The 23,401-nt window shown below is 38.1% G+C and overlaps 1 non-coding gene across 1 annotated transcript; it reads right to left on the minus strand.

The window, feature by feature from the left end:
- Nucleotides 1-3,262: 3,262 nt before the first annotated feature.
- LOC141710059 (small nucleolar RNA R71) lies at nt 3,263-3,369 on the minus strand. Its single transcript, XR_012570600.1, has one exon. It is a non-coding gene; the product is annotated as a small nucleolar RNA R71 (small nucleolar RNA).
- Nucleotides 3,370-23,401: the final 20,032 nt, after the last annotated feature.

The raw sequence follows: 23,401 nt of genomic DNA on the forward strand, positions 1-23,401 counted from the left end.
TACAGCTAGCAGCTATGGTTAGATTCAAGCAGACAGCACGTAAGACCTGTGACGCTGATGCGTATGTCCGAACTCAGGTAGAATAAGAGATAGTTTTGAATGAGGACTCGATATTAAAATCAGTTGTAATAGATGGTAGTGTTGGGCTGTTCCAAACCCTAAACTGTAAGATCTTGGATTCAGTTATGTTTACTTTCATCTAAATATTGTAATAGTTATATTTATTTTATTTGTTAAGTTGGGGTTTTGACAGGTTTTGGTATCAGAGCTACGGTTTAGAGTCCCTGGACAGCCCAAATAGGTTATAGGATATATGTATAGGATATGGATAATATGAGAGAGAGTAGGTTAAGTAAATTTATTATTAATACTCCTCTTATTGGTTTATCAGCAAAGGGCGCATTCCTCGACACCCTCTGGGTCGGACGACACTATTGCTTTCTCCGTGTATGCTGAGTTGAGGCGCGAGTTTGACATGCTTCAGGGCAAGTACGACCGATTGATAGACCGACTGAAGAATGTGTACCCGGACAGCCGAAACTATGAAGGGAAGCCCAAGGAGCAGATGACAGCTGATCAGGCTATCAACACTGGACGACTCTCACTGACATCCTATATACCTGTTCCGGAACTCAGAGACTAGCTAGGTCTCTGACCTGCTGGACTAATCGGTTTTATATTACACGCAACCGAATTAGTCTCTTACGCCACCTCAATAGGCCTACTCTGGCCCCAATGTATCCCTTACGTTAGGCGTCTAGGTATGCTTGACATATCCTCGCTAACATCCTACCCCTACGATATCAAAACCCGACTCATACTAATATATATTAGTATAATACACGTAACCTTCAGGATTTACATACTCAAAACTCGATTCAATATTCTTTTTTAGAAAATGCATATACTCATAGTTTTAGGAAACAAGTTATCAGTTATATTATACAAAATATTCATTTATAACTATATAACTTTTTACATTCGAGTGGTAGTTCCGATATTTCACAGGATACGCTCCCGAAAATTGGGCAGCGACTCCTTCATTTATCGGACTACCCGTCGAATACAATCGACGTCACAATAACCAATCAATCAGGCAATCAAACAACAACCACCAATCACAATTCAAATTATGTGCCCGACTTCGATTTACAATAACTAATTATCGTGCCAAAAAAATAATTTTATAAACTAATTATTTGTTTTATAATTTAGGACTCAGAATTAATTCATCACGGTCCATCGTCCGCTCATCAAAATTCATCGCGGACGGCGGTAAAATTTACTGGTACCCGATAAATTTTGGGTTTCCAACGTAAATTCCACCGATTATTTTAAAACTATTCCTGCACGAATAATTAATATCACGAATATTTATTCAAATAATCCCTGCAATAAAAGGAATTAAATTAGAATTTATACTATTCAACCCAACTGCACAAATTAGCCTTTGTAGAGGCCCAACAATAACAAGGCCCAAAGTGACAGGCCCAAAAACGCAGCCCGAAAGAGCAACACGCGCGTGCAAGCGCGCAGTGGTAACAAAGCAACGGCGAAAATCGCCGAAAAGAAAGAAAACAAGAGATGCAACAAGAATCAGCAGATGTCAAACCACCACCACACGTATACACGCGCGGGTGGGCGGAAAACCCAAGCTGAAAGCACAAATCACAGCAAAACACAGGGGTCAAGTCCCACCACACAGAACTGCACCATACCCGAACCATATATGTATATATATAAGTATATACACCACAAACACCACCATCCCAGCAGGAAATCGGAGGAAGGCGATGACTGAACCATAAGGACAGGCGGTGCAACTTACCGATTAGACAAGAAGAAGAACAACAGGGAAGTAATCGACAGGGAAATGAGGAAGAAATGGACCCTGTACAGGATCGATTCAGCCCCCCTCCACATGCTCGAATGCAACTGAATGTATGACCCTGTGTTCTGATTTAACACAGCACAAAGAACCAGCCAATCAGTAACTGCCACCCCTCTGTTTGTTTCATCAACAATTGACACGTGTTAATAAATTAATACGTACCCCCACTAAACCCACATTTTTAACCCTCATTTCGCGATTTAACGAACCATTGCGCGGGTAAAATAACCCAAAAATTACCCAAATAGTTTTATAATGTTACAAATATCCCGCAGTTTATAAAAACGTAAATTTCGTAATTTAAAAATAACTTTTGAAAGGAAAGTTTATACCAAATTTTAACAAATAAATGAATCAACACGCAGGTGAAATTAATCTCAAAAATCCCCAAAATAATTTTAAAATTCCCGGAATATTTCCAACTTAAATAAATATGAGTTTCATAATTATTGAAGAATTCAGGAATTAAATACAGATTTTACAAATAAATGAAATCAGAAAATCGTACAGGGCTAAATAATTGATAAAATATTGATTTCTATATTTTATAAAATCCCAAAAATAATTATTGTAATTATGAAACTATAAAAGCAATTTTAGAGACATTCCAAATATTTATGCAAATAAATCTGCCCTAAAACCACGTTTACAAGTAACAACAAAACAATACAGCTCAACAAATAATTATACAAATAATCCTTGTAAACCACTAACCACCCATAACTAATAATTAAACAATACATGGCCGACAAAACCCATACTCATATTTTATTTATTTGATCACTCAATAATTACACATTTAGATATTTAAATTATACGAGTCGTTATATTTTAGGTACTCTAGCGAGCGTGTATGCATACGCGTTCTCAGTCTCGTAAGAGAACACTGGATCAAACTGAGGAAGAAGTTGTAGTGGCTAAGGAAGTTTTTGAAGAAGTTTTTGTTGAGGAGAAAGTTGAAGAAGAAGAAGCTTTAGTTACAATGGGAGATCAAGCAGCAAATCCTAAGGCTTTGATGGACTATTCTTAACCAAAGATCAATGATATTTAGTCTAGCATTATCAGGCCAGCCATCGGGGCTAACACTTTTGAGATCAAGTTGAGGATAATTCAGATGATACAGAACTCAGTTCAGTTTGGGGATTCTCCTATAGAAGACCTCAACATGCACATCAGAGATTTCATCGAGATCTGCGACACTTTCAAGTTCAATGGAGTTTCTGAGGATGCTATTAAGTTGAGGCTTTTCCCATTCTCTCTACCGGATAAAGCTAAGTTCTGGTTACATTCTCTACCACCAGGTCCTTCACCAAATGGGAGGATCTTGCTCAAAAGTTCCTAACTAAATTCTTTCCTTTGGCGAAGACTACTGCAATCAGAAACACACTTACTCAATTTGCTCAGCAATCTGGAGAATCTTTATGTGAGGCTTGGGATCGATACAAGGAGATGCTTAGGAAATGTCCTCATCATGGGATGCCTGATTGGATGATCATTAACTGCTTTTACAATGGGTTGGGTGCAACTTCTAGACCCATGCTTGATGTAACATCAGGAGGAGCCTTATGGGCTAAAAGCTATGATGAAGCTTATGAATTGATTGAACTGATGGCTTCTAATGAATACTAGAATCCAACTCAGAGATTACCTCAGGGCAAGGTAGCAGGAATTCTGGAGGTGGATTCAGCTACTGCTATAGCTGCTCAACTTAAGGCTTTGACGATGAAGGCAGATTCTTTGGCTAATTATATGGTGAATCAAATCATCAGTGTTTGTGAGCTTTGTGCTGGTGCGTATGAGATAGAGCAGTGTGCTCTTTCTAGTGAATCAGCTTAGTTCGTGAGTAACTTTCAGAGGTCACAGTAACCAGCTCCAGCCACCTATCATCCCAACAATTGTAATCATCCTAACTTCAGCTGGAGCAATACACAGAATGCAGTGCAACAGCCTTATTAGTGTTATGCTGCAAAGCAATACAACCCTTTGGATTTTCAATAACCGTAATATGCACCAAGAAAACAACTCCAGCTGCAACAATCTAATGAAAAATCTGAATTGGAGGAATTGAGGCTCATGTGCAAGAGTCAAGCGGTTTCTATCAAGACCTTGGAGAATCAAATTTGGCAAATTGCCAGTGCTTTGCTAAATCGTCAACTTGGTACACTCCCTAGTGACACTGAAGTGCCAGGCAAGAAGAAAGCAAAAGAGCAGGTTAAGGCAATCACATTGAGGTCTGGGAAGGTTGCAAATCCCGAAAAATCTCAAGTTTTGAAAGATGGAGCTGTGGCTGAGGAAGAAGTGCAAAAGGAAGCAGAAGTGGAACCAAGGAAGACTACTGTGGAACACACTCCTCCTGAGGGTAATACAGAGAGATATAGATCTATCCTCCACCTTCTTTTCCTAAGAGGCTGCAGAAGAAAAAGATGGATAAACAGTTTGAGAAGTTTCTGGAGATGTTCAAGAAACTTCATATCAACATACCTTTCATTGAAGCTCTTGAACAAATGCCTAGTTATGCGAAGTTTATGAAAGGTATTATCTCTCAGAAAATGAAGCTTGGTGACTTAAAGACAGTGGCTCTCACGGAGGAATGCAGTGCTGTGCTGCAACAGAAGTTGCCTCCGAAGCTTAAAGATCCTGGAAGCTTCACTATTCCTTGTACTATTGGAAAAGTGTCATTTGACAAATTCTTATGTGACTTGGGAGCTAGCATCAATCTGATGCCTTTGTCTATCTTCAAGAAGTTGGATTTACCAGATCCAAAGCCTACTTATATGACCTTGCAGTTGTCCGATCGCTCTATTACATATCCACGAGGCATTGTGGAGAATGTCTTGGTCAAGATGGACAAACTCATCTTTCCTGCTGATTTTGTTATTCTTGATTTCGAGGAGGATACAAAAATTCTTATAATCTTGGGAAGATCTTTTTTGGCCACTGGCCGAACCTTGATAGATGTGCAGAAGGGTGAGCTCACTATGCAAGTACTAGATCAGGATGTGACGTTCAATATTTTCAATGCCATAAAATTCCCTATTGATAAAGAGGAGTGCTTAAAAGTGGAGTTGGTCGATTCTGTGGTTACTTCAGAACTTGATCAAATGCTAAGGTCTGATGCCTTAGAGAAGACCTTGTTGGGGAATTCAGATAGTGAAGATGATGAACATTTACAGTATCTGAATGCTTCCTTGGAAGCGAAGGCTGGATATGCATTTTGAATCTCTTGAATTGGAGGAGCTGAACAAATCTCCAAAGCGCCTCAAGCCATCTATTGAGGAAGCTCATACACTTAAGCTTAAATCATTTCCTGAACACTTAAGGTATGCTTTTTTAGGTGATGCATCTACTTTGCCTGTTATTATTGCATCTGACCTTTCAGGTTGTGATGAGGAAAAGCTCTTAAGAATTCTGAGGGAGTTCAAGTCGGCAATTGGATGGACTATAGCAGATACCAAGAGAATCAGCCCTTCTCATTGCATACATAAAATTCTGCTAGAGGAAGGTAGCAAGCCTACTGTTGAGCAACATAGAAGGCTTAATATGATAATAAAAGAAGTTGTGCAGAAGGAAATTCTCAAGTGGCTAGATGCAGGGATTATCTATCCCATTTCTGACAGTTCTTGGGTGAGTCCAGTTCAGTGTGTATCGAAGAAAGGAGGCATCACCGTGGTAGCTAATGAAAAGAATGAGCTCATTCCTACTCGAACAATCACGGGGTGGATAGTTTGCATGGACTACAGGAAGCTGAACAAAGCCACGAGGAAAGATCACTTCCCTCTTCCTTTTATTGATCAGATTCTTTACAAGTTGGTTGGGCATGAATACTATTGTCTTCTGGATGGTTATTCGGGTTATAATAAGATTTGCATTACTCCAGAAGATCAGGAAAAAACTACTTTCACTTGTCCATTTGGTACTTTTGCCTTCAGAAGAATTTCTTTTGAGTTTTGTGGAGTGTTAAGTGGCATTTATGACACTTATTTATGCTCTAATAAACTTTAAGTTGGTGTATTGTACTCAAGTTATTTGTGTTTTAACGTGTTTTCAAGTGTTTTTGCATTTCAGGATTTACTTCGTGAATCAGGTGAATTAGCATTGTTTTGATGCTAATATGGTGTTTAGGATGTGCTGGAATAAAAGATTGAAAGAATGGCTCGAAGTTACAAGGAATAAAGAAGAAGAAAAAATATTTTTTGGCAGAAGGCAGGCGCGCCCGCGCTGGTGTTGCGCACAGCCGTGCCGGGAGAGCAGGAAGTCAGCGCGCCCGCGCCGGTAAAGCGCGCAGCCGCGGTAGGTCGGATAAACAAATCTTGATTCTTTTATAATTTGATTTGTTGGACTTCTGGGATTCATGGACTGCTATATAAACATAACTTAGGTCGTTTTTAGGAGATATTCAGAGATATCAAGACAATCAAGCATGGAGAAGATGGCAAAAGACCTTTTGGGCACAATTCAATAAAGGCAAATACGATCTAGTTTATTCTTATGAATCTTTGTTTTGAGTTGTAATTTGGATGCTTGTTTCTTTTTTTGCTGAATCTTTACTCTTGTTTGTACTTTGGTTTATTTATTCGTATAAAGACTACGTTTGCTATATCATGTTTTCATTGGAACCCACGTTGGCGATGAGTTCGATTATGGGCTAATCGTTATCGTGGGGTTCTAACGGATTTATTTATGGATTTCTTTAGTTAAATTATTTCGATGCCTTAGTGTGTGGTGATTGTAAGATATCCTAGTTATGGTTGTGCGTATTCGTCTTGTGAGCGTCGCGAACTTATAAGATAGTGTATTAATTCTTAATGAAGTGAAAGTGAATTTAAGGATTTAGAACTTGCCATGCTAGCATAGGTTCATGTATTGTTATGCATGATTCGTAGGTAATTTTAACCATCTTACTTGCCCTATGTAATCAAGATAGATTACTTGTGCTTAAACCATTATGTTGTCAAATTCTAGATATATAGGGTCTCAATATGATTGGTGCCTATTCAGCTTCTATCTCTTTTGTGGATGTCTGGTAGAATGGTACTCGTGCAATGAAAGTTAGCATTTATCAGTTTCGTGTTTTCTGATTAGTGTCATCACCATTGCATGCTAAGGTTAAGAATAATAAGGCTATTGAATGAAGTACTTAATGAAGTTAGAATCCCATGTTTGTCATATATATTAACTCAGTCTATCTTATTCTCATAGTTACGATAATTAGTTTAATTCTTAGTTATAAACAATCTCACTTTGTTATCTTCTTAGCATTGAATAATAACCATACATTGTTGCTTAAGTGCATGAGTTGATTAGTTAACCAATACAATCTCTATGGGAATCAATCTGATTTATATCTTATACTACTTGCGAACTCGTATACTTGCGTGTAATATTAGCGTATGTTTAGCGACTAACATGGAGCACCTGCCACATTTTCAGAGATGCATGATGGATATCTTCTCTGACATGATTGGTTAGAATGTGGAGGTGTTTATGGACGATTTCTTTATGTTCGGTGATTCTTTTGACGAGTGCTTGCAAAATCTTGGCGCCGTTCTTAAAAGTGTGTTGACACCAATCTGGTTCTCAACTGGGAGAAATGTCATTTTATGGTACAATAGGGCATCATTCTTGGGCACAAGGTCTCTAGTATGGGTCTCGAGGTGGATAAAGCCAAGGTGAGGGTAATTGAAAATCTCCCTCCACCAATTTCTATTAAGGGAGTCCGTAGCTTTCTCGGTCATGCGGGGATCTATCAGCGTTTCATCAAGGACTTCTCTAAAATCTCTAAACCCTTGTGAAATCTTCTAGAGAAAGATGTCTTGTTCAAGATTGATAACGAGTGCCTAGCTGCTTTTGAGAGCTTAAAGAAGAACTTGATCACAACACCGGTCATATCTGCACCTAATTGGAATGAGCCATTTAAAATGATGTGTGATGTAAGTGACTATGCAGTTGGAGCAGTTCTTGGGTAGAGAAAGAACAATATATTTCATGTGGTCTACTATGCTAGTAAGACCCTCAACGGTGCTCAACTGAGCTATACTAATATTAAGAAAGAGTTATTGGCTATTGTATATGGTTTTTAGAAGTTTCGATCTTATTTGCTTGGGACGAAGGTGACAGTTTTCACTGATCATGCTGCGATTCACTATCTCGTCTCGAAGAAGGACTCAAAGCCTAGATTGATTCGATGGGTTCTATTACTTCAGGAATTTGAGTTAGAGATCAAGGACATGAAATGTACTGAGAATCAAGTCGCAAATCATCTTTTTCGTTTAGAAGATCCAAGTGCAACTTCACAGGATAAGACATTGATTAATGAGTCTTTTCCCGATAAGTAGTTGTTTGGGGTGCAAGAAGAAGAACCGTGGTTTGTAGACATTGTGAACTACCTTGTGAGCATTATTATGCCTCCAGACTTGTCTTCTGCTCAGAGGAAGGAGTTTCTTCATGAGGTGAAGTGGTACATGTGGGATGACCCTTTTTTATTTAGGCAAGGAGCTGACCAAATCATCAGGAGATCTATTCCGTACAGCGAAACGGGGGGGATCTTGCGAGACTGTCATTCAACTTTTTATGGAGGCCACTATGGTGGAGAGAAGACATCAGCTCATATCCTTCAAGCAAGATTCTTCTGGCCTATATTATTTATGGATGCACATCAGTTCGTCTTGAAGTGTAATCGATGCCAGCTTGTTGGTAATATTTCAAAGAGGGATGAGATGCCTCTTAATGTGCTTCTCGAGGTTGAAGTCTTCGATGTTTGGGGAATTGACTTATGGGCCATTTGTCTCATCTTGTAATAATCAGTATATCTTGTTGGCGGTTGATTATGTCTCGAAATGGGTTGAAGTCAAGGTTGTACTGACAAATGATGCGAAGGTAGTGCTTAATTTTCTTTATAAGCAGATATTCAGAAGGTTTGAGACTCCAAGAGTCATAATCAGTGACGAGGGATCGCATTTTTGCAATTGCAAGTTCACCGCCATGATGCAAAGATATAATGTGAATCATCGCATTGCTACAGATGGTACATCCACAGACTAATGATCAAGCTGAGGTATTTAACAGAAAGATCAAGCGTATTCTAGAGAAAGTGTGTGTCCATCAAGGATGGATTGGTCTTTGAAGCTGGATGAAGCTGTTTGGGCATATAGAACAGCATACAAGACTCCGCTTGTGTGACGGCCTCAACCCGACGTCACCAACAACAATAATAGTAAACATGATAAAATCCAAATCACTAATTATACATAATCACGACCCCTTTACCAAGACCTTTTCCAAGTTTAGGTATGATTTAGGTTACAACTATCACAAAATCGACGTACAACAAACCATTCTAACTCAAGAAACTTAATACAACAACTCAATAGACCATCTTTGGTCCAACACATCTACCTCAGAGGAGCCTAACATGGAAGGCACTGGAACTCTGCCCTGACTACCGCGGAAGAATCTCCTACGCATCTGTAACACATATATAAAACATTCTGTAAGGGTGAGCAATTAATTGCTCAGCACTACCACTATATGAATAACAAGTAAAATATTTTATAATAAAACAGTGACATGAACAAAGATTATAGCTTATTTACAATACATGGTAAACATTCATAAACCGGATATTCAAAACTAGCATGCTTTCAACAAAACAAACATAGTAGTGTGCTGTGTATAAATACCAGAGTTTAATTCTAGCATGCCATTTTCATTTCCAAATCCACTGTATAAACTACTTGTTCCGTTACGAGAATCACAAGTCAAATCAGATTCGTACGGATATGTGAAGATAGCTGATCAGGCTATCAACACCAGACGGCTTTAACTGCCATCCCGTTTACCTGTTCCGGAACTCAGAGACTAGCTAGGTCTCTGACCTGCTGGACTAATCGGTTATAAATTGTGCGCGACCGAATTAGCCTCTTATGACACCTCGATAGGCCTACTCTGGCCCCTATGTATCCCATATCTGATCATTTTATCCAGTTTTCAAGTCACATGTACCTATCTCATGTCAAAACCATTCATTTTAACAACACACATAAAAAAAATCCAGTTCGAAAATCATTTCATTCCAGATAGGCACCTTTCGAAGTTACTTTTCCCCAAAACAGGTTGAAAACAGTGATTTATAACTACAAGGGATACGTAACTTAAAACATTCTGTTCCATTACGAGAATAAAACAACAGTTACTCATATATATACTGAACCACAAGAGTATGGCCAGGGGTACTTGCCTTGCAGAGCTTTACAACTATTACTGATCGACTTTGAGCCGACTCGGACGCTCAGGCTTTAACGCCCAACCACTAGATCACCTTGGATTCAACTTCGACACTCAGGTTCTACGGTTGAAACCCTACTGAGCTCGTCGACTGTCCACTAGGTTATCTTTAGACCAACGTCCACTTTCGGTTTCCCGACTAGGACCTACAGGGTCAAAATACTCTATGTTAGACTTCCAGGTATGCTTGACATATCCTCAATAACAAATTACCCATTCGATATCAAATCCCGACTCGTACTTATATGTACTATTATAATACATACAACAATCAGGGTTCACATACTCAATACTTGACTCGATGTTCAATTTCGGAAAATGCATATACTCGATGTTTTAGGAAACAAGTTTTCAGTTATATTTTATAAAATATTTATTTATAACTATATAACTATTTATATTCGAGTGGTAGTTCCGATATTTTACAGGATACGCTCCCGAAAATCGGGCAGCGTCTCCTTTGTTTATCCGACTATCCGTCGAATACAATCGACGTCCACAAATCATAATTCACAACTACAAACCATCATTCGCAATCTCAATCCAACAATTTTATTCCGACAAGTTACTGTACAACTGTACACACCCAACATTCGAGTAAATTTTACGAACTAAATTTCCTAAAAATCAATCCTCTTCCAAAATAATTAGAAAAATAATGTTTAATGTTTTTGGTAGGACTCAGTCGAACATCATTGTCCACCGCCGACTCATCGGAATTCATTTTCGGCGGCAACAGTTTTACAATGGTGCCTCGACTCGAGGTTTCCGACCGTAAACCATCGATTAAATTCCTGAATAACTACAGCATTAATCAATTAATCACTAAAATTCATACGAATCTTTCATAAATATACAACCAAAAAAAATCGAGTAATCAACATGAATTATGAGCCCCAATTCGGTCAACCCACAAAATCAAATGAAGCATAGCAGAACTAAAGTACATAACAACACCCGCGACCCAACGCAGGCCACCTCGCCGGAAAATAATCCGGCGGCGGCCGGATAACACCGAACAGCAGCAAGGCGAGACAGTCAAGCAACATACATACATATACTCAATATATACATATATATGTAATTCAACAAGACCCAATCGAAGCCATAACCGAGAACAGGATAGAGGCCGGAAAAACAGTGGTCGGGACTCACTTGAACAGAGAAGAACGGGAAGAAGGAGAGGAAACAGAGAGAGAGAGAGATGAAACCGAAAGATTAAGAAGGAGATAAACAGTGAGATTGAGAAATGAGATATTAGATTGATCGAGAGATAGAAATGAAGAAGAGATAAGGCTGTTTGTGTTTATCCCCTTTTTGTTTCGTGTTTTCTGTTATAATTTGCGGCCCGAGTGACTCGTATTTCTGACTTCTATTCCACGTGCTATCATACACCGAATCATAGTGTGTACAAATAAAATTCATAAATTATTAAAATAAATTTTGAAATGCTCAGAGTATTTAAAATTTAATAAACTAATTTTTTCCAAAGTTTTTAAAACATTCCTAAACCGAAACTTGTACCCGCTTTTATCAATTAAACAAATCAACGCGCGGGTAAAATCATCCTAAAAATTTCCAAAATAATTTTAAATTCTCAAAATATTCCAACCTTAAAGAAATATAAGTTTCATAATTTTTGAAACATTTCCAATTTTAATATTGAATTCAAAATAAAATACAATCAGAAAACCATACAAGGTTGAATAATTGATGAAATATTGATTTCTAAATTTTATAAAATCCCAAAAGTAGGTATTGTAATTGTAAAACCATAAAAACAATTTTATAGACATTCCAAATATTTATGCAAATAAATTTGCATTAGATTCATTTTTAATAGTAAAAACAATTCAGTACAACTCAATAATTAATTACGCAAACACCCGGTCCACCACAATTCACACCTAAATAATAATAAGACAACACATAGCTGATAAAAACTATACACATATTTTATTTATTTAATAATTTCATAATTACACATTTAAATATAATAATAATAATGAAACTATACGAGTCGTTACATCCTTCCCCCCTTAAAAAGATTCTGCCCTCAGAATCGGAACCCACTAAACAAGTGTGGATAATTGTCAAGCATATCTGACTCTAACTTCCAAGTAGACTCTTCTACTTGAGGATTTCTCCCAATACTTTATTTATATGAATAACTCGTTCCTAGAGACTCGCTCTCAACGATCTAGGACTGGATCGATTATTCTAAGCAGAACAAATTTGGATGAGAGCCCATTGGCTCCTAATCAACAACTTGATTCAAATCAAAAATATATCGCTTTAACATTGACACACGGAATACACTATAAATTTACTGCAACTACGGCGACAATACCAACCTATGAGCAACTTTATCTATCTTCCTCAATACCTCGAATGATTCCCTATATTTAGGACTCAACTCGCTCCTTTTAACCAAACCTAACCAATCTCTTCCAAGGTGAAACTTTTATCAATACCGACGATCTTGTTTCTATATCCATACTCTTTCGATGCAAATCCGCCTTCTTTCTTTGTCTATCCTGAGCTTTTTCAACTCTTTTCCAACTCAATATCACTACGTCCTTGGTGTGCTGAATTAACTTAGGACTTGACAACTTCTTTTCTCCCACTTTCTCTCACTAGTGTGGGAATCTACACTTATGGCCACACAGGGCTTCGCATGGTAGCATTCCCTTATTAGCATGATAACTACTAATATAGAAAAGCTCAATCAATGGTAGATGATTACCTCAATTTCCTTTTTAGATCCAAAATATATACTCTCAACATATCTTGTATTGTCTGAGTCATCTTTTCACTTTGACCCTTTATTTACGGATGATAGGCGGTGCTCATTTTCAACTTAGTTTCCAAACATTCGAAAACCTCCTACTCCTTTCCATCAATTAAGGCTGGAGAATAATCTCATATACTCACTCCTCATCACCTTCAGATACTCAACTTCAACTCTCACAGTTTCCAATTCCTTTACTAATTCCTTAGCAATCTAACCACATTTAATCCTTATTTTTCTCTACACGAGGCATAAGCTACTACACTGGCTTTTCTTATATTGTTGTTAGTGAAATTCTCAAAACCTTTTGTTATTTTCAACCAGAATTCATACTTGAAAACTTAGCATATACTTGCTTCCCTTCTAATCTCCGTAGGGAAATCCTTGGGCGTTCTACAGGGACTTCTTTAGTCTTTGAATAGATGAGGATGTTGTCAATAAATACAATTTACTTATCCAAGTACTCCTTATACACCATATTCAATAAATCCTTATAGACAACTGATACACTTGTTATTCCACGTAATATCACCCGAACTTGCAATGCTCCTCAGGCTGGATTTTAAGTCAGTCCCCGAGAAATAACACACTTCTTGCATTAGGTCACATAATAATCAATTCTTAATAGGGTTACTTATTCTTATTCATTATTTTGTTAAACTACTGATAATCAACACACACTCTCATAATTTCATCATTCTTCCTCAGCAACATCTCTGGTGCAGCCCAAGGGACTATATCTGGTACGCTCTTTTCCCTTTCCAATAAGTTTTACAATCATCAAACTACTTACTTCATTCCACTGGCCTCCAGAGAGACTCCAGGGCATTTATTTATTACTCAAACTTCCTCCAGATTAAGTATTTTCTGTTTCACATCTTTACTCATGGTAGATCTACCTTATATCCGTAGCTTATTACTCCTTTCCTCACATAATTGGAAAAACTTCTTATATTGCTTCTACATCCAGAAACTTACCATACTACTGGCTTCTGTACACTTTACACCTCGCTTCTTCCAAAACCACTCCTTGCCATACTACAGGACAACCAACCTGACCTAAAATCACATCGAACTCTTCTAGCTCGAAGGGTGTCATATCAGCTGCAACTACGTCCAAATTCTAGACGCTTGATCTCTTGGTCCTTTTGAAAGTTCTGCCTCTAGCTGTGCTGGATGTTGGCCCTTGGAATGTAGTATCTTGAGTAACCGTTCTACAACTCCTTGCAATATGCCCAACTTTTCCACAATTATAACACATAACTCCTGCATTTTCTGCGTTGCATTCCAATGCATAATGACCCTTATGACAACATTTGAAATATTGCACATTCTTTTTGCACGAACCACTATGTCTTCTGTCACAGGACTTGCTATCCACTGCTGACTTGACTGACTGACCTAGAGTAGAAGCAACCGAGATAGTATCAGACTTAGTCTGGGAGAAACTCTGTCTTGTGAATCTTTTACTTCTGTTTCGGCCAAACCGATTCTGAAATTCTTGACTAGATTTTTCTTGATCTGCCTTGTCCATAGCACCACCAGACTTCCTTTTCTTATCATTCTCTTCCTTAAAAACCAACTTCTGGTCATCTTCTATTACCTGGGCGACCTGAACCATAGAGGAGTATATCTTGAGTTGCAATGCCACCACTCCTCTGCGAATTTCAGGCGTCAACCCTTGTTGAAACCTCCTTGTATTATGAATCTCCGTACTTACATACTCAAGAACTAATCGGGCCAATTTTGTAAACTTCGCCTCATACTCCAACACACTTCTTTCACCTTGCTTCAATTCTAGAAACTCAATCTCCCTTTGACTCCGCACACAATCAGGGAAATACTTTTCCAAAAAACAACTCAGTAAATCTAGCCCATGGAACAGGGCCTTCTCCTTCCAATGCCCAAGTGGATTCCCACCAATAATTTGCTTTATTCTTAAGAAAGTAGTTCGCATAATCGGTCTTAAGATCATCACTTACTTGCGTGAGGGTAAATGCCTTTTCTATTTCCTTCAACCAATTTCTGGCAACAACATGATCCACTTCCCCCGTGGACTCTGGGGGCTTAATAGACTGAAAGGATTTAAAACTAGTAGTTTGGTTTGGCTCTCTTTACCGATGTTGTTACCACTGAATCTGTTGGATTAGCTACTGCTATTGTTGTTGTTGCTGGCACAACAAATCCAGAATTTCATTTATAACTAGACCCACAACAAAGCTACTACTATTCTCTTTAGACCGGGTAACCTTCTTGGGTGGCATTTTCCTGAACTATAGAGATGAGTTTATTCAAAACATAACAAAAATGTTTGACGGAAAATATCACCGTTTAAACGGTGCACCTGTACCGGGAAAATGCTGCCCAATCAAATACCCATGTCTTTAATAGCAGGGTCCATTTATAAAAGAGATCTAGATTAATAACACTAGCAATAATAGTAACCATAACAGTAGCAAAATCAACAACAGCGCAGAAAACCAGAATATATAGATACTAAATATGGTAGCATGCCCTCTCAATATCACCACAACTAATCAATCTCTCAACACCATACAAATACCGCATCAACAAATTCAATATACCGCAAAACTGGGCAGACTATACTAGTCACCAACCAAAAAGGGTAACTAGTAGGTCAAGTCAACTTAGGGAATCACAGATTTGGCTGACAGACTAATCCGAGTTCAAATAACCATTCCTCTCAAGGCGATTTCTTATTTCTTGTAAATGACCCATCTATCACTGAGTTAGCTTTCCTAAAACTGCAACTTCCCAATATCGAATCATTAATCCTCTCTGCTATCTTTATTTGTAAAGTAGCAACCAGATGTAAAACTTCTATTACCTCTGACAGTCAACCTTTATCTCCTCGCAACAACCAAGACTGTCTAACTACAGAGGTCACTAGCAAACTCATTGTCATGGAATATCAAATGGGATTTCAAAATCAAGAAATCAATAATGAAAGAAAAGTGAAGAAAATGTGGATAAGACTGGGAGCAACCATACAAGTACGTAAGATGGCTAGTCTTAGTACCGCATAGCTCACAACGCATACTTCGGTGGCGTCCCACCAGACACTTTTGTCATACAGATAAATAGTCAAACCATATACATTGTTTGCCCCAATCACCCGATGAAATCACCGAGGAAAGAAACAATGTGCAGATAGAACACTCACAACAAGAAGGGAAAAATCTAATTTATAATGAAATCAACGAGACCTTAAGTTGCTTAATTCGAGCTTTCACTTTATTACGAAAAACAAGCAACTTATAAAAAAAGTAAACAATTACCTTGGAAACATAATGTATTTCAAAAAAAAACGTGAAAGGTTCAGGATTATACAACAGTACTGATCCCTAATACTTCACGAAACTTGGCTATCATAGCAGACACCGACTATCATCATACTATCTGAACTCACCGAGGTCACACACTTGGTCCAATAACATTCCTGACGAGAATGAAGAGAGGACCGCTGAGGAATTGATGATGGTAGTCAGGACGACTACCAGAGCTAGAATGGCCGCGAGGGTGGCACTAGAGGATGAAGAGTTACCAAGGGCACAAAGGATAATAAGGGCAGAAGGAGTGGGGCCTTCCACGGCACCAATTATACCAGTATCAGACCCTCTTCCAAAGGTTCCTGTATACATCCATGAGGTTCCACCAATTCCTGTTCCCTCCCCTGTATAGAGCCCAGCACCTACTGAGGAAATGCCACCTTTATCTCCTGCACCATTGTCACCTGATACCGTGCTTGGTTATCCATTTGGATCCCCTGGGTCTGCACCACCTGCACCCCATGGACTGCTAGATGCTACCACTCAGGCTTCTCTTATCGCCGATTATCATATGACTTTGGGTGGCTTGTCTGAGGCCCGTAATGTTAGGAGTGATCTATTGGATCGACTTACTGCACCAAGGATTGAGGGCGGGGTACTTCCGGCAGGATTAGCTTATAGCATGGACAGGATTGAGGCTACCACCCGAATTACAGCTAGAGGCCATCTTGAGGGTCAGGTTAATCCAGCACTACTTGCGACTATCTTAGACCTCATCACCTCTGTGATGGAGCAGGTTAGGGATGTCATGCGTGCCCGCATTTCTTGATCCATGGTAGTGTGCAGAGCCAGAGCGATCAGACAAGGGTTTCATGTAGCACCGCTTTTGGAGGATTAGCCTAAGTTATGAATGATTAGTTTTAATGACTAGATGATTATCTATGGTAGTACTTCTGGGATAGAAGCGATCGAATCAAATGATGTAATTCTCTTTAATGTGTTCAGTTATTGTACCCTCGAACAAATAGTTATGTATATATTCGTTAATTTCAGTTCAGATCAGTTTGTTTGTGATAAGTTCATATTGTTAATTGCACTATTAACACTTAAGAGAGTGTCATGAAGTTTATAGAACTTGAGAATTCATAATTTGCAATCATGCAAGGACTGAACGAGGGAAAGACTTAAGCAAAGTAAGTAAGATAAATATCCAGAGATTCTCAAAATTTTTCCAAGCATTATGCCCCCACGAGGAATAAGATTAGGGGCAAACCTTGAATGTGATAATCAGGGATGTCGCAATTAAGATATAAGGAACCCATAATATAATGAAGTGGAAAATGAGGATTTTAAATTAAAAGATGACCCCAATTATGGGGAGTAGGAAGAAATATTTAGACTGAGAAAACAGAAGTTGAGCAAGATAGGAAGAACCAGGATGGTACTCCTATTGGGAAATCCATGGACCTGCCTAAAACAAAACTTATACTTTTACCCCTAACCACCACCTTGAGGAAACAATGTGGTGTGAAATTCTTTCAGGACCTTTAAGTCGCTAAGCTCTCAGAGTTCCAAGGAAATAGCTGACCCAGTCGAGGCAAGAGCCTGGCTAAAGGAAATTCAGGAATCATTTGAGATTATAAATGATTGACGAGTCACGAAAGACTGTTTTGTCACTAACCCTCCAAAGAAAGAGGCCACCCGCGGTGAAAGACCAAGAAAGGCACGGAGCCAGAGGTTAGAATAAACTGATTAAAGTTCAGTCAATTGTTTTCGGGAAAGTACTTACCAAGGTTATGAAGATAGTGTAAAAGCTTTAGAGCCAGAACAAAGGCAGACGAGTATGATGAATTATGAATCTAAGTTGTAGAAGTTATCAAGATTCATTCTGAGGACACGAATCCAGAATGACGGGATATTTGAAATCAATGCTTATGTTGTGTTGGTTCATGAAATAATGATAAAAGAAAGGAAAATAAAAAGAAACTAAAGTGGAAAGCGATATAAAGGCAATAGAGTTTGAGGAATGATAAGGGAGTTGGGTATGAGGAAACCCTAAAGACTCGTAGCAATAGAAATAGAAAAGTATGTAATCGTCAGGATGAGGGTGATTCACCATGAGTTAAAAATTGATGGTTGAAGGTATAAGAGATACATATATTTTATCCCTTGTAAGTTGGGAGGATTCGAGGAAACCTTGAGATAGTTCGAAGGATAAATAATGAGACGCGGATAGACTGAGGAGACAAGAAAGTAAAAAATTAGGAAAATTGGATGAAGGAAGTGACCTTCAAGAATGTGAAGTGTAAGACCGGTGGCTTGATGCCCAAAAAGGGAGACACCAAGTATAGAAGATGTCTCAATATTGAGATGACTGTTGAGATAAAGAACAAAAGTAAATGAGGATTTAGTAAAAAGAAGTTCACGTTGAACACGACCAATATCTTCCAGAACATCCCTGTTACCATTACCAAATCAGGCAAGAAAAGTGGATAACCGTTGTTATCTTTTGGAGGCTATATGGATTGAACTTATTTTGAATAAGGATGCTATCGTGAAATTGGTATAGACTATCGAGGTGGGAATGATTGAATAAGATAATCTATCAAGGATATTTGACTTGATTTACCCATGAAAGGATGCAAGTACCTTTTTAAAGGTGGAATTAAGGATATAACTTCGATAACTTGAGATGAACCCTAGGGGAATGCATTAAGGTTGGCATTTCACCCTTAATAGGGACATTATGAGTTTGGGTAGTATGGAATGAAGGACTAAAGTAACAACAACCTTTAAAGATCAGTAGAGAAATTTTTCTGAAGTAAATAGACAATGGTTCTAGTATTAGTAAATAGTATTTTGATATGCCCTGTATCTAGGGAATACATGAGGAACGATTCAAGGATAACCTTAGAGGTTTTACAAGGACAAAGGTAATATTCAAAGTTCTCAAGAATAGAAATTTTGATGAAGGAAATATGACGTAATTATAATAATGCCAGGTGGGGCACGTGTTGAACCATAAGAAAGTATAGATCGATCCAATGAGGGTCGAGATTGGTGAAAATAAGAAGGACCCAAGATAAGAGACGTCCTAAGTATGATCGAGAGTCAGTCGTGGCAATGTTCACATCTAAAGACTAAGGCAATGACTTATGGAAGCGTAAGGAAGAGCATCATCACATAAGCAGTGATTGAAATGAGGTAGAAAAATTATTTGGAGGTGGTTAAAATGACATTGACTGTAAGGAAATTTTACTATCAGGAAAGGCCAAAGAGGTGGCCGACACTTTAAAGGTAAGAGGATAATTATAGGTGCTCGTGCCAGAGGAATACAGTGATGATGGTTAAAGCTGTGAAGGTTGTATTATGGTTTGGAAGATTGACATTCCTTCTGATGACTGTGCAATACCCAACCGTAATAGTAGTTGGTAAAGGTTTAATTCCTATAATCGCCATGAGCGGGCTATCTATCTTAGAAGGTACTATCTTGAGATAAGCCAAGACCATGTTTCAAAAAGGACTAAACGAACCTTTGAGTTAAGTCTTCTATTTAAGGCATATGATTAAGAATGGTATTAACATGCTATCGTTGCTTTGATTGAAACTCTTCTGTAATTTTATCTGCTTCATGTCATGAATGTACATCAGGATCTGAAGTGTTCTTCATGAATCATGAATGGTGATTATGTTAACTCCTTAGAAGAATTTGATACGACAGGTATGGACTCCGTATGGTTAGCTATTAAGATTCCAAGGAAAATGAATGACGACAGTAGGTCAGTGGTGGACCATAGTAATGCAGCAACGATTCTTTGAATAGTGAGCCGATTACAACCGGGAGAGTTGTAGTGTAATGGATGTTGAGATTGGGTACCACTAATGGGGTTGTGGTGATGTATAAGTTATCATTAATAGACTAATTAAGTCGATTATCTACCTATTGAATATTTATTCCTTCTTATGAATAGAGAGTCGTATTACTATACGAGGAAGGTTGCAGTACAAGCATAGAATTCTAGTAACGATGATGTCTAGAATGAAATCCCAGATTCGATGTTTGCTGTCGAGGGAATTTCAACGGTGATTGTTTATAAGCTCGAACAAGAGCATGGGTCCATAGAATGATGGATGGAATAGTGAAAGATTCAGGAACATGAATTGCGATGCTATAATACTTGATGTTGATATATATACACATATATTTTGTTCTCCTATGACAAACCTCTATAGTTCAGAGGTAGATTCCAAGCCAGATATTTTGTGGCAGTATTCTTTTCATATACAATTCTCTTCAATTCGTTCTTTTCTTTCCTGTTCATTTTGTATAAGCTGAGAAGAACAACCCTTCCAGAAGGGGAGGTATTGCCGAATGACTATTTATCTGTGTGATAGAAACCTAGTAGGATACCACATGTTGTTTAATTGCTTGTCAAGTACTAAAGGCTGGTCACCTTCTGTACTAACTATACAATAGAACAAGTGTTCATGATCATAGTGATCTCTCAATAAATTCTTTTACTTCTATATGATGGATCAAGCTTTCGAAGATGGAAGTTGCTAGAAAGGAAGTAGTATCAGTGCGGTGGTATTCTGAATCTAACGCGTTCGTGATACTAAGGTTGACGCAATTATTAAAAGGTTATAGAATGCTAACGAGCAGAAGTATAACCAGTATAGTATTATGTACGAAAGATAGTAATGACTACGAACTGGAAAAGAATGGGTATTGAGAAGCAAAACCTATAATGCTAGAAGCTATGATGAGAGTCTATGCAATAGACTTGAAAGAATTTGGAATGGTCACTTAGCACAGATTGAGTTTTCTTACGACAATAGATCGTATGTCAGTATCAGGATATCGCCTTATGAGATCCTTGAGGGAAGACAATGTCGATCTCCCTTATGTTAGGATGAAGATTGTAGAGCGCAAGATGCTCGGACCCGCAGTAGTCCAAAGGACCAAGGATATAATAGATCTAATCAGAGGAGGGCTGGTAGTAGCCCAAGATGGACATAAGAAGTATGTTGATTTGACACGAAAGAACAAAGAATAGGAAGTAGGGGACCTAGTGCTGTTATAGGTATTCCCTTGGAAAAGATGGATGTGGTTCGGAAAGAAAGGAAAGCTAAGCCCACGAATTGTTAGACCCTTGGATATATTAAGACGTATTGGAAAGTTAGCATATGAGCTAGCCCTACCCCCGAACATGTAGCAAATTCATAACGTGTTCCACGTATCAATGTTAAGGAAGTGTAATTCGGATGCCAGACAAATAGGGGCATATGCGCGCATAGACATGCAACCAGACATAACCTATATGGAGCAACCAGGAAGGGTTATAGATCAAAAAGGGACAAGTGCTTAGGAGAAGGGATTATCAAGCTAGTCAGAGTTGGTGGTAGAACCACAATGTGGGAAAATTTACTTGAGAGTTAGAAAGTGCAATGCTAAGAAAGTATCCCTATTCATTTTTATCTGATTCCGGGACGAATCCTTTTAAGGAGGGGAGACTGTAATAACCCCAATTTTTGGAATTTTTGAAACCCTTATGAATAGTGTTTTTGTTGATTATGCTGAATAAGAAAACTTTTCATGCCACACTTTGTAGAGGTTCTTTTATTGTCATTCTGAGATCTTATTAGTACTCTATATGGTATATAAGTTTATGTAAAGATCGTCAGAATCCAAATTCGAACACTTTGATTTTTCCCGAAAATCCACCAGATACCGAAAGAATTGAGTATAAGGTAACATGATAAAAATGATTTAAATTCAAGGAGTATAAGAGAGGATCATAAAAGGAATATAATGTATTGAGAAAGGTTAAGGGAACCCAAGTAATAAGATCCCGGGTATGATCCCTCAAACGATAAAAGATAACGAAAGTTAAGCGAACCGTATAACAGATCATCGATCATTAGCCAACTGATTAGGAGTTATTCAAAGAGTTAGTGGAGGATAATGTCATCTCACCAACAAGAAGAGGACAACTGTGGGAGGATGACATAGGAGGATGACATAAGCATGACCAAAAGGGAATGAATTATTGGATGATTGTGAGCCACACAATTTTTACCATGGTAATAACCTAATTAACAAGCAAATCATCACACAAATACCTAGGCAACCAAACAAGAAGCATTTCTTCTCCCCCCCCATTCTTGCTCTCAGCTTTTCCATGAAAAGCAAAGGAAAATATTCAAAACTCAAGCTACACACCTTCAAAAATCAAGAGGTTTGTTTCTTTAGCTTCCATAATTCATAACTTAGATGAGCCATAAGTTTAAGCTCAAGATTCCATGTTTAACATAGCTAATCAATTCATCAAATTTCTTGGTGAATAGTGTTTTCAAGAAACTAACTTTGTGTTTTCTTATGTTTTCTTCAAGGTCCAAGCTTAGTAGAGATAGTTAGTGGTTATTTAAGGCTTCCTAAGTGATTCTCCACTCTCCAAGGAAGGTATAACCCCTCCAAACCCTAACTTTACTTTGAGTATTAGGTTTGGTTTTGTTTGTTATAGTTCATAAGAGCATGATTCTTGTATGTTTAGAGTTTGGTTGGAATTATAATGATTTTGGGTTATAAATCTTGGTTGTTGGTTGATGAACCTTAAGTATAGTTAGTAGCTCTTGTTTGAGATTGAATAAGTTGGAAAAATCATGAGGTTATGGACTGAGTTAGTAAGGTTTGGATGAAGTTTGGTGGTATTGGTGGTTATGGGTTGATTTGTGGTTGATTGGAGTAGTTTAAACTTTGGTAATCGCGTAAACATAGCCGTCGTAATGCCCGATTTACTTTAGACTGTTTTTCTTCTTAACATCAGGACCCGTGAACTCACTGTTAGGTTTTGACCATTTCTATTATTAGATAGTTCATGTTACGAGCTTCGTTTTGATATGTGGTTCGCTTGAATCCGATGTACGGTTTAGGAGAAACGACCGTTTTAAGTAACGGCGTTTCGCGAACGAACCATTACCCCTCGCCATACTTTAAAACCCTTGTTAAGGAAAAGAGTAATTGGATTATGAAATAATTATGTAAAGTGGATTAGGCAGTTGGTAGAGTACTCACGAAAGAATCGCCTTAAAATTCTTAATGGTAAATTTATTAAAAATGGTGGAGCCGAGGGTACTCGAGCGACT

The sequence above is a fragment of the Apium graveolens genome, chromosome 2, assembly GCF_009905375.1.
Source record: "Apium graveolens cultivar Ventura chromosome 2, ASM990537v1, whole genome shotgun sequence".
NCBI classification, from domain to species: Eukaryota; Viridiplantae; Streptophyta; class Magnoliopsida; order Apiales; family Apiaceae; genus Apium; species Apium graveolens.